Genomic DNA, 13,284 nt, shown 5'->3' on the forward strand with positions numbered 1-13,284 from the left:
GTTACATGGCAGTCAGGAGTTAAGTTGGGGCACCATATTGTGCCTTTGGTGCAAAAAAAGACGTTTGGACTGACCTATGGCCTTGGACTTTCATATTTTTTGCCCTTTTACATTATTAAAGCCAACCAGTTATTTTTTTGTTTTGGTTACATATTTGTACTGCATTATCTTTCCTAGATTTCTGTTGTTCCTGGCTGACATTTTTTGTGTGCCAGTATTTGTAAGTGTGCTGCTTGTTCCTTCATGCTTTCTTAGCAGTATGTGAATTTGTTTGCAGTGCTGTTGTCCCCTATGGGTAGGGTGTGTATTGTATGATAGGTATGTGTATGTATCTAACATGTTGGTGTCATTATGGTGTGCTTCGAGTGATATGTGTTTATCGTAGTGATGTGTGATGTGGTCCTGTATCGTGTATGCCTCGTCCCCTGATGAGGCTATTGTATACATGTGGTAGGTATTCTAGAGTTTTGTCGGTGCAGACATGGAGTGTGTTCAGTTGTACAAGTTTGACTTGCTTTTATGTGCATGTGACTCTTTAGGTGTGTGTCCCTCAGAGCTGGCTATTGTCTTGTATGGTGTCTGGAGTAGTATATGTTTTGTAGTCTTACCCTTCATCCATATGTGTGACTGGTTATTACATGTGTTGTTGGTATTGCTTGTCCATGAGATCTAAATGGGGTCTGCTCCTATGGACATGTTTTTGTGGGCTTTTTGTTCAACATGACTTGTGTCCCAGTACGGCCTCCTTCCATGCATGGTTTTGCTGCTCCCATCGCTGCTGTGCCAATCTTGTTGTGATACGTCACATTGTGTGTTTTGACTGTTTATGTCTGTGTGTATTGTACATGGTATAATGGGTCCGATGTGATGTGGTGTGTGTGTTGATTGCTGGGTTGTTTGATGGTGGTGTTGTGTGTGTTCCATTACACATGGATGTACCTGTGTGTTGTATGTATGTCTAGTCCCTGGCCCACCCCACTGTTGGGTGTGAGTGTGTGAGATGTATTTGTATTTCTGCAGTTCTTGTGTTGTTACAAGTTTGTATGTTGTGTGGGTTTCTGTGACCTTAGGCCTGTGCTGTAATGCTATGCGTATATGTGTAGTATTGACATGTGGTGTGTGTGCTGCCTGAAGTGTATGTGATCTGTGTGTGGGTTTCCTTTATGCAGTATGTGTGTGTGTATGTGTCACTATGCTGTTATGTGTAAGTGCAGCCCTTCGCACCCGCCTCCCTTCGCACCCGCCTCCCTGCGGTCTGTTTCGTAATTGTACAAATGACTACATTTTATTAAAAGAACAGGTGAGTGTGTGTACTTACGGTTATTGTCGTCCTCGTCGGCAATGATTTTGTTGTCTTTCAATAAGCAGGAGCAGAGGGATGATGTCTAGATGTGGGTCTATGGCAGCTCCGGAAGTGTATGGCTTCCTGGAGGTGAGTGTTTCCCTTAGTTGTGTCCGTTTCCACCTTCTGATGCGTGGTAGCTGGATTGCAGAAGTCACATTAGCAGTGTGCAACCTCCTAATAGGTCTGGCAGAACCATGGTCCCTGCCGGACTGTTTGTGCCTCCAGAAGGCCGTTGTGGTCTATGCTGGCTTGCAGTGTCGGCAGAGTGCTGGCAGTCTTCTGTGTGCACCACTGCCAAACTCATTATTTGGTTCGCTCTCTGCATCCTGTTGGTGGTCAGACCACCAACATGGCGGTCCTCAGAATGCCAAATGTGTAATCAGCCTCTAAGTCTTAAGAGTAAGACACCAGTCAACCCAAAATCATGGACACAGCTAGTGCTCACTTTATGTGATAAGGATTGACGAGTTAGAAACAAAGGACTGTAAAGTTAAGACAAAAAAAAATTAATGTGTTTTTTGGGTACTCAGAGAAATGTTATCAACCAGCTTGAAGAAGGGGTGCATGGGCTTCACAGTGGCATGACTTATTGATTCACTTTGCCCTGCAGTTATTCTGAGTGATGATTTTTATGACAGCTTAATGTGTCTACCACACCCACTCACAGACCTACTCAGCCACTCACACACCTACTTACATACCCATTCACACACTCATAAACCACTACCATACCTACTCATATACCCACACAACCACTCAACCACCCACTCACACACCCATCCATACTCTGACACAGCCACTTATGCACCCATGCAGCCACTTATACATCCACTCACAGACCCACTCACAGACCAACTCACACACCCGTTCACACACTCACACACCCACAGCAGACCCACACAGCCACTCACAAACCCACTCACACACCCATTCAGACACCTATACACCCACTCATAAAGCAATTCACAAACTCATACATCCAGTCACCATGCATTCACACACTCACACATGTATTTCTACACTTACATGCCCACTCAAATACTCATACAGTGACATGCACACCCATAAAACCATTTACACTTCCCCTCAAAGAAACACACAGGCACTTACACACCCACTCACTGAGCCACTCACACACAAGTGCATTTTCACACTTATCCACCCACTCACACACTCATACACATACTCAAACACTCACTCACACACCCACCAAGTAGCTACCACACCCGCTCCCAAACCCATACATTCACTCACACACCCACTCACACACTTATATAATTACTAATACACCTGCTAAGAGACCCAGAGAACCACTTACACATCACTCATTGACCCACACGACACTGACACACCCACTCACACAGACACATACACACCCATATAGCCACTTACACACCCACATAGGGACTTACACAACCACTCACACACCGATATAGCAAAATTGGATCTGCCTCATCTCCTCTCAAAATATAGCAGGCATACACCTAATTCTGCTGGGGATCCATGACAGATCTGACAATCTGGATGAGAAATTAAGAAAAAAGGATTTGAAAACGTTTAGGAAAATGGCTGGCTCTGATCAAAGCCTTTGTGTTTATGATGTGCAGATGTAAATTACACATAGAACAATATGAAGTTGTTTAAGTTGTTGTTGAATACCCTATTATCTCGATCTGCGAAATGAACTCCGTCTTTTTGATATATTTCAGCCATGTTGTTATGATAAATATAAGGCTCATGTTCTGGTCTTAAAGGTATGCAGAAACAGTTTTATTAACACATTTCCTGGATTTCTTTTCATGGATTTCTCTATCTGCGGACAAAAGTCTTGTGAACTTTCGGCCTATTGGTAGGCAGAAACGTTTGGAAACATGGGGCCAGATGTATCATACGACCGATTTGCGATTCTCAAATAGCGATTTTTAAGAAATCGCTATTTCAGAAATGCAAAAAGGTATGTATGATTTTTGCGATTCGGTAATAGCGATTTCTTAAAAATCGCAAATGCTATTACCGAATCGCAAATAGAGAATCTGTCCCCATTCGCACCTATGGGCCTGTTAACCCATATCTGCGAATTTTTTGCATTTCCAAAATTGCGATTTCTTAACCAGAAATTGCAATTTTGGAAATGCAAAACCCCAGGGTGCAGGGGGCCTAAGGCCCCCTCTGCTGCACCCCCACATTTTTGGGGGGGACATGTATGGTGCACACATGCCAAAAGGGCATGTGTGCTTTACATCTACATTTTTAAAATGCATTTGAAGTGCATTTTTTAATTTTGCACATGGTTACCACCAGGTTCAACCTGGTGGTAAATAGCGATTCCTAAATGACCAAATTGCATTTAGGAATGGCTACATATATGTGCTAAGAAATCGCAAATGAGGAATCCTTATTTGCGATTTCTTATTTATAGAGTCGCAATTTGCGACTCTCTCAACAGGGTCGCAATTTTAAGGAATCGATATTTTTGCGAGTCCTTAAAATTCCGTTCAGAATGTCTTTCATACATTCTGAACTGGCTTTTTGCATTCGGAAACGGGCATTTGCACTGTTTGCAAATGCAAAAAACCTTGCTACATCTGGCCCATGGTTACTATGGAAAGAGAACAAAAGAGACTGCAATGTGAAACTAGACGCGTCTAACGCCAAAGTATAAATATGGCGTTAGTTTTGCGCCGAATTTGCGTAAAAAAAACGACGCTAATTCGGCGCAAACGGAGTATAAATACGGGCCAAAGTATTTATACTTTGGCGTTAGACGCGTCTAGCGCCAAAGTATGGGCAAAGAGCGTCATTTTTTAGCGTGAACGCCTTCCTTGCGTTAATGAGATGCAAGGAAGGCGTTCCCGTCTAAAAAAATGACGGTGACGCAAATGCGTCGTATTTATACTCCCGGGCAAAAATCACGCCCGGGAGGTGGCGGGTCAAAAAACCCCGCATTTGCGCCAGTTTTTAACGCCTGGGTCAGGGTAGGCGTTAAGGGGCCTGTGGGCTCAAAATGAGCCCACAGGTGCCCTCCCCTGCCCCCAGGGACCCCCCCTGCCACCCCTGCCCACCCCAGGAGGACACCCAAGGATGGAGGGACCCACCCCAGGGACATTCAGGTAAGTTCACGTAAGTATAATTTTTGATATTTTTCAATTTTTTTTTGGTGGCATAGGGGGGCCTTATTTGTGCCCCCCTACATGCCACTATGCCCAATGACCATGCCCAGGGGACATAAGTCCCCTGGGCATGGCCATTGGGCAAGGGGGCATGACTCCTGTCTTTATTAAGACAGGAGTCATTTAAATGGCGTCTGGGCGTCGAAAAAATGGCGCAAATCGGGTTAAGACGATTTTTTAGCGTCAACCCGACTTGCGCCATTTTAAGACGCCCTAGCGCCATTTTCCCCCTACACCGGCGCTGCCTGGTCTACGTGGTTTTTTTCCACGCACACCAGGCAGCGCCGGTCTGCTTGTGCCGGCTAACGCCATTCCATAAATATGGCGCCCGCATGGCGCTTCGGAATGGCGTTAGACGGCGCTAAATTTTTTGACGCTAAACTGCGTTATCGCAGTTTAGCGTCAAAAAGTATAAATATGGGCCCAAGTGTCTATTGCAAACACAAAGTATCTGGTTTGCATTCAAATTCTCTGCAAGGGACCGCAGAGGAGGAGATGCATGGAAAACGAGGAGGTGTAAGTTGATTTTTCCGGCGCACACAGACGATGCATCGTTGAGTTTTCACTAAGGGTAAGCTTTGTGTCGATTTCTGGCACGTAGACTGGGATCCTGTTCGGGTTGCGGGATTTTCGGATGCCATGAGGGCGATGCATCGAAATCCTGCATGTGCAGGACGAAGTCACGGGGTGCATCGATCTGGTGGGCGATGCGTGGAAATTTGCACCGCACTACAGGTGCTGCGTCTTATCCTCTAAGGAAGTTGTGCTGTGTCGTTCCGGCTTAGCTTTGCGTCGATCCAGTGGGCCGTGCGTAGAATTTTCGGTCCCAACACTAGCGATGCATCGATCTTTTCCTTGCGATATCGGGCTGCATCATTCTGGTTCGGCGTGCAGTGATTTTCTCACCGCGATGCAGGCTGTGCATCGTTTCTTGCAGGCTGTGCGTCGATTTTTCACTGCACAAGGAGTTCTTTTGCTAGAATTAAGTCTTTTTGGACCTGAGACTTTAGGGAACAGGAGGCAAGCTCTATCCAAGCCCTTGGACAGCACTTCTCAACACAGCCAGAGAGCAGCAAGGCAGCAGGGCAACATCAAGGCAGCAGTCCTCAGAAAGCAGTCCAGGTGCTCCTGGTTTCTTCTCCAAGAAATGTCTGAGTTGGTAGGGTCAGAAACCGTGCTTGAATACCCAAATGTGCCTTTGAAGTGGGGGAGGCTTCAAAGAGTGGCTTAGAAGTGCACAAGGGGCCAGATGTAGCAAACATTTTTACCCATTTTGTGTCTATGGGAAAAAGTGTTCGTACATATGGCCCAAGGTCCCCTTTCAGTTCCATCCTGTCTGCCAGGGCCCCAATAGGGTACGTGGCAGTCCTTTGTGTGAGGGCAGGCTGCTGTCCTTTGACATGTAAGTGTCAGGCCCTCCACCCTCCCAGCCCAGGAAGAATCATTCAATACACAGATGTGTGCAAGTGTGACTGAGCATCCTTTGTTTGGTGTTTGTCTGAGTAAATGCCCAAGGGAGCTGTCAACTAAACCTAGCCAGACGTAGATTGTAAGGCACAGAAGGTTTTAAGTGCAGAGAAATGCTCACTTTCTAAAAGTGGCATTTCTAAAATAGTAATATTAAATCCAACTTCACCAGTCAGCAGGATTTTGTATTACCATTCTGGCCATACTAAATATGACCTTGTTACTCCTTTCAGATCAGAAGCTACCACTCAAACAGTATACGAAGGTAGCCCTAATGTTAGGCTATGAAAAGAGCAGGCCTCACAGCAGTGTAAAAGGAATTTAGGAGTTTTACACTACCAGGACATGTAAACTACACAGGTGCATGTCCTGCCTTCGCAAGGGACCGCAGAGGAGGAGATGCATGGAAAACGGGAGGTGTGCGTCAATTTTTCTGGTGCAGACAGACGATGCATCATTGAGTTTTCATGTAGGGCAGGCTTTGCATCAATTTCCGACACGTAGACTGGGATCCTCTTCGGTTTGCTGGGTTTTCGGACGCCCTGGGGACGATGCGTCGAAATCCGAGGCGTACAGGACGAAGTCACAGGGGCTACGTCTATCCGGTGGGTGATGTGTGGAAATTTCTACCACACAGCAGGCACTGCGTCAATTCCTCTCAGGAAGTCGGGCTGCATCATTTCGGCTCGCCTTTGCGTTGATCCAGTGGGCTGTGCATCGAATTTCCAGTTGCAATTCACAGAGAGTGGTATCGACAAAAAAGAGGAGTAGCTATGGGCTCCAGATTTTCACCCTCATATGCTAATCTTTTTATGGGGTGGTTTGAAGATAAATTGGTATGGAGTCCTGGGTCAATGGAGTGGCAATCTTTTATTCTTTATTGGGGGTGCTACATTGATGATTGTTTCATGATCTGGACTGGCAGCTCAGAGACACTTCTGGAATTTTGCGAATTTTTAAACTCTAATCACATGAACATCAAATTCACCTATCAGCACAGTTCTAGGACCATTGATTTTCTAGATGTAGAACTTATTGTAGATAAAAATAGAATAAAGTGTAGACTGTTTCACAAGGCCACGGCATGTAATTCTATCTTACATGCTGCGAGCGCACATCCACAGCACCAGATTGGGTCTATACCATATGGAGAATTAATAAGAGCGAGACGAAATTTCAGTAGAGAAGAGGATTTCATTGATTGTATCAACAACATGAGTTTGAGATTCAAAGCACTGTGTTATTCGGACCACTCAATCGATAAAGCCCAACACAGAATTAAGCTCACACCGAGGAACAAAACATTGAAATGTAAGAAACGGAGCGAACCCAAGACAGTGATGGATAAGATTAGAGTTGTCACTGATTACATTAACTCTTCCCTAGTTCTCAAAAGAATCATTAACAAGCATTGGGATATGTTATATCAAGATGAGGCCTTGAGGAATTTCATATCAGACAAGGCAGTATTCACATTTCGTAGAGGTCTCTAAGAAGTATACTGAGCCCTAGTTTTACAACAACAACTCCTCCCAAAACTTGGCTATCGACACGCAGGGTAGGTTTTTCCAGATGTGGGGGTTGTGGGGTGTGCCATTGGGCATCCCATGGTATTAATGAATTTTCTGATACAAAGAACTGTGTGTATAAAATTAAGACAGCCATCAATTGCAACACTTCTTTTGTTATTTACATAATTCTTTGCAAATGTACTCGTATCTATATTGGGAATGCAATTCGCCCACTCAAAGTCAGAATAAGCAAGCATGTTAGGACGTTGAAAAATTGTGATATTAGATATCCTTTAGTGGCCCACATGTTGGCTTGTGATTCGCAAGATAATCACAAGAAATTTGAATTTTTTGGGTTTGAACATTTTTTAAAAGACCCCAGAGGGGGAACAGGGAATTAACATTAAGCGAAAAAGAAGCAATGTGGATAATGAGATTGAGAGTGGTAGAGTTAGGTCCCAATACAGAGAGAGAATTAAAATAATTTTGGGGAGAATAAAAGATTGTTTGGATGCTTCAGATTTTGTTTGACATACAATGGAGGTATGACTACCTGTTTAGACAGTACTGTGGTTTATACCTACACAATGTTCATTTGTTAATTATGTGAAGTCAATATAACTTCTATGAGAATGGTGTTCACATATGTGTCACAATTATTTTGTATTGATTTTGGTATCATATTTTGTTTTTTTCTTATTTAAATATTCATTTTGTGGGTAAGAATTATTATTATTTTTGGAAGGTACTGTATGTTTTTTCTTTCTGAACTAATGCGGGATGATTTTTCATCAAATGGAATTTGAAACAAATAAGGTTTAATTATCAAGACAGTTTCTAGTTATAGAATGCCTTTCTATGTTGGCTTTGTCCTTTTACAACTTTTCTCTTACTTCCTATATGTTTTTATTTATTGGTTTATTTGATAATCTGAATATATCCCCTTCTTTATGAGTAATACTTTAGATACCAGGTTCGAAAGATTTTCGGAATAGCGAGATGTGGCTACAGTTGGTGTAGACATCACAATTTGTTACACATTGGTTTATATGTCGTCAATGTTAGCTTGAAAATAGGCTTTCTATTTACCCTCGTATCCTTCGATGCTAAGGTAGGTCAGATGCTTAATACATTATGTTTTTTTATTTTTCATTTTATTTTTGACTTCCATTACTTTTTCCTGATTGTACCAGAGATCGTCATCGGCATTAGATTCGAAGAATATGTATGTATTTCGGATTAGTGGAATGTTGTTTATTATTGGTTCTAAACCCGTCACGTATTCTGCAATATGTTATCTTTGCTAATGTTAGATTTGGTATTCTCTAATTCTCTATGGTATAGGTTCAACAAAGTATGTTTATTTCTCCTACCGATACGCTGGAGTCCGTTTTCGATTGCTACTGTTTTCCTTTCAAACACTTCCGTGTTTTACGGTACATGTACGTGAGGTTCGTTCTGGCTACTTGATCAGATATTTTCAAAAGTGTACTCGCGGCTGTTCTGTTAACAAGATATCAAGTTTTACTGGGTAAGTCCAACTCTGAAACTGCTGATCACGGGATGTTTGCATCACATAGCTTGTTTTTTGACGAGGTTATTTGTTTTTTTTTGCATTTTTTTATTTCTCCTATGTTTCTTCTTTGGGTAATTTTGGGCATCGCTTTTTCTCATCGGAAAGATCGCAATTTTCACATAGTTTATTACTTGATAGAAGGTTCGATTTTATTATTACTATGTCACAATCAGTTACACTTTTGGTGTGATGTGGTTTTAATGAGGTGAGGGATTGTCAGTGGTGTTTCTTGACATTTCAGATTTTGGGTTAGGCTATCGGTGGTTTTATGTACTATTATGCACGATATCTTTCTCGGTTGATGTTTTTAGGACTTAATAATGAACACACACGTTATGAGAACACACATCGTTGATGATTTATAGATTATTTTGGTTTCTGCTAACTACGTTTCTTACTTTTATCTTCTTTTTTCTTTTCCTTAACACTTGGTAAATTAGTCATAATTTTCTTTCCAGACATCGTAGTTATGAGCACATTTCAGGTGAGAGGGTAAAACTCTATATTGCTCATGAGTCCACGTATTTGTTTTAGAGACTCCATTTGATGAAATCTCAGCCCTGAAAAAGTCGTTTGGGTAAATGCCCTAAGACGAAACACGTGTTGGCTGTTATGGTTGTTCGACATTTCACATTCATCAACTAATATTTATGGAGTGCTGAAATACACATCTATTTGTCTTTCTACATACCACGGAGCATGGTCTATCGCCCAGGACAACCTGAAGTTTTTCATAAATAAATTCTAAAAGAACTGAACATCACAATTGGACTGTTTTTGCGATATAATAAGATGGTTACATATCATTGTTGTAAAGGTCATTCTCTATGAGTGCATCACATTTGTTTCTATGTCTGCATGTGTTTACTTTGTAAACCAGTTAGGGGATTTGGGGTGTTCCCCTGTGTTTGCACCATTTATATATAATATAAAACTTTCATCCCTGACCGCTGGCTCTTTCCCCCAACTCACACCCTATTAGATTAATCTTCGAATTTCCAGTCGCAATGCTGTCACTGCGTCGATCTTCTCCTTGCAAAGTCGGGCTATGTCGTTCTGGGTCGGCGTGCAGTGATTTTCTCACCGCAATGCAGGCTGTCCGTCATTTCTTGCAGGCTGTGCATCGATTTTCAATGCACAAGAAGTTCTTTTTGCAGGAATGAAGTCTTTTTGGTCCTGAGACTTCAGGGAACAGGAGGCAAGCTCTATCAAAGCCCTTGGAGAGCACTTCTCAGCACAGCCAGAGAGCAGCAAGGCAGCAGGGAAACAGCAAGACAGCAGTCCTTCTCAGAAAGCATTCCAGTTGAGTCCTTTGGGCAGCTAGGAAGTTCTTCTTGGCAGGTTGCAGGTTCTGGTTCAGGGTTTCTTCTCCAGGAAGTGTCTGAGTTGGTAGCGCAGAGACCCTGCTTAAATACCCAAATGTGCCTTTGAAGTGGGGGAGACTTCAAAGAGTAGCTTAGAAGTGCACAAGGTCTCCTTTCAGTTCCATCCTGTCTGCCAGGGTCCCAGCAGGGGGGGTGGCAGTCCTTTGTGTGAGGGCAGGCTACTGTCCTTTTGAAGGAGGCTGGCCTGGTTTGTAGTGGGTTCCTTGGGTACTTACACCTTATACCAGGTCCAGTTATCCCTTATTAGTGAAGTAGTAGTGTTGTAACAGCTTAGGCTGATAGAGGTAGCTATAGCAAAGCAGCTTAGGCTGAACTAGGAGACATGCAAAGCTCATGCAATTCTACTCATAGTTACACAGTACATATACACAAGTAAAGACAAAACTCAGTGTCACCAAAAATAAAGGTATTTATTTGGGTGACACAGTCCCAAAAGTATCTGAGAGACAATACTCCTTCTGGAGGTAAGTATTATACACCATATATACACTAGACACCAAAATTAGACAAGTAAATGGTCACAGAACATTGCAAACAGTAGGAAATCCTACAGAATGCAATAGGAGAAAATAGGTCTAGGGGCAACACAAACCATATACTAAAAAAAGTGAATGTGAATAATGAATTCCCCCCTAGACAAGTGTAGTGTGTGAAGAATCGTTGGGAGAGTAAGAATACAGTAAAGGTGAGTAAATTACCCCACCCCAGAGCCCAGAAAAGCAGGAATAAAGTACTGCAAGTTTCCTTAGGACACACTACACCTCGTTTTTGGTATTTTGCAGCAGCCAACCAAGTATGCTGGATTATTGGACCTGAAGACCTGCAAAGGAAGGGGACCAAGTCTAGAAGTCAAAAGAAGTTCCAGGAAGGACAGGAGCCCCTGCCAACCCAGAAGAGGGTGCAGAAGAAGAGTCCCTGGTTAGTTGAAGACTGCAGAAATGCACCCTAGGAAGATGCCAGCAGGTTTCTACATAATGCAAAATATGTCCCATGGTGTGAAGATTGTTGCAGATGAGATTTCGTGTTGGAAGGTGTCAACAAGCCTTGGCTATGACAAAAGTGCATTTTTAATCAAAGTTGCGCTGGACGGACCCAGGAGGGACCTGAGGGCCTCAACTCTTTGTGAGGAGAAACAGGGGGCTCTCAGCACTTTAGAGAGCCCTCAGGATACCAGCCAGTACCCCCAGAAGCCGCAGGATCCAGGTACAAAGGAGGAGCAAAATGTGGTTGATGCAGCACAACAGAAGAAGGTCCCACGCCGCCAGAGAACAACTCAGCGAGTTGAGCATCACAGGGTGGAGTGCTGGGGACATGGGCCAGGCTGTGCAAGAAGGAATTTTGCAAAGAGTGCACAGAGGCCTCAGGAGGTGAAGAAGGCAAAATACACAGGAGTACTGTCGTTCTCAGGGAAGGCAAGGTCTTACCTCCTCCAAATTGGGTCAGCAGGACCTCGGGACAGTCTTTGTTGATGATGTCTACCCACTGTGTCCTTATGGAGCACGCTCGTCACCGTTAGAGGAGTCCCAGGGTACTTGGAAGGTGCCTGCTTGGAGCAGGGGAGTGATTCCGTCACTTTATGGGAGATTTCTTCTGGTGCAGGATGAAGACAGGTAGTCTCCAGAGCGTGTGCACCGTGGTGGTGCTGAGGTGGAGCTGAGGTTGATGAAGAAAAGTGTCTCTTGTAGACACTTTGTTGCAGTTACAGCATTTCTTGGAGCAGGCTGCAGTTGATCCGAGGTTAGAAGAGTCTGAAGTTGTTGCAGAGGATTCCTGAAGGAAACTTGCAAGCAGAATCTGAAGAGAACCCACAGGAGAAACCCTAAATAGCCCCGAGAGAGGGATTGACTACCTTACCAGCTAAGGACCTATCAGGAGGGGTATCTGACATCACCTGCAGGCACTGGCCACTCAGAGGTCTCCAGAGTGCCCCCCCCCCACCTTGCAAAGCAAGATGACTGAAGTCTGGGACACACTGGGGAATCTCTGGGCACCACTCCTGGGGTGGTGATGGACAGGGGAGTGGTGACTCCCCTTTCCTTTGTCCAGTTTCCCACCAGAGCAGTGGAGAAGGGATCCCTGCCCCGGTGTAGACTGGTTTATGCAAGGAGCGCACCATCTGTGCCCTTCAAAACATTTTCAGAGGCTGGGAGAGGCTACCCCTGCCCAGCCTGTAACACCTATTTCCAAAGGGACAGGGTGTAACACCCTGCTCTCAAAGGAAATGCTTTGTTCTGCCTTCCTGGGACTGGACTGCCCAGACCCCAGTAGGGCAGAACCCTGTCTGTGAGGTGGCAGCAGCTGCAGTGCAAGCCTCAGAGAGCTGGTTTGGCAGTACTGGGGGTCCATGGTGGAGCCCCCAGGATGAATGGAATTGGCTCCCCAATACCAGATTTGGAATGGGGGGACAATTCCATGATCTTAGACATGTTACATGGCCACATTTGGAGTTACCATTGTGAAGCTACATATAGGTATTGACCTATATGTAGTGCATGCGTTGAAAGGTGTCCCCGCACTCACAAAGTCCGGGGAAATGGCCCTGAAGTATGTGGGGGCACCTTTGCTAGTGCAAGGGTGCCCTCACACATAGTAGCTTTGCACCTATCCTTCAGCAAGTGAAGGTTAGACATATAGGTTACTTATAAGTTACTTAAGTGCAGTGAAAATTGCTGTGAAATATTGTGTGCACTATTTCACGCAGGCTGCAGTGGCAGTCCTGTGTAAGGGTTTGTCTGAGCTCCCTATGGGTGGCAAAAGAAATGCTGCAGCCAATATGGATCTCCTGGAACCCCAATGCCCTCGGTACTTAGGTGCCATATATCAGGGACTT

General features: G+C 44.2%; 1 long non-coding RNA gene across 1 annotated transcript in view; it reads left to right on the plus strand.

Annotated features, from left to right (window-relative positions):
- The first annotated feature begins 8,838 nt into the window (after window positions 1-8,838).
- The window catches only part of LOC138300781 (uncharacterized), a 148,497-nt gene continuing 144,051 nt past the window's right edge, over window positions 8,839-13,284 (plus strand). The window contains exon 1 of the long non-coding RNA XR_011205004.1: window positions 8,839-9,024. This is a non-coding gene — a long non-coding RNA (uncharacterized lncRNA). The remainder of the gene's footprint in view (window positions 9,025-13,284) is intronic.

This window comes from Pleurodeles waltl, chromosome 1_2, assembly GCF_031143425.1.
Source record: "Pleurodeles waltl isolate 20211129_DDA chromosome 1_2, aPleWal1.hap1.20221129, whole genome shotgun sequence".
In the NCBI taxonomy this organism is placed as follows: Eukaryota; Metazoa; Chordata; class Amphibia; order Caudata; family Salamandridae; genus Pleurodeles; species Pleurodeles waltl.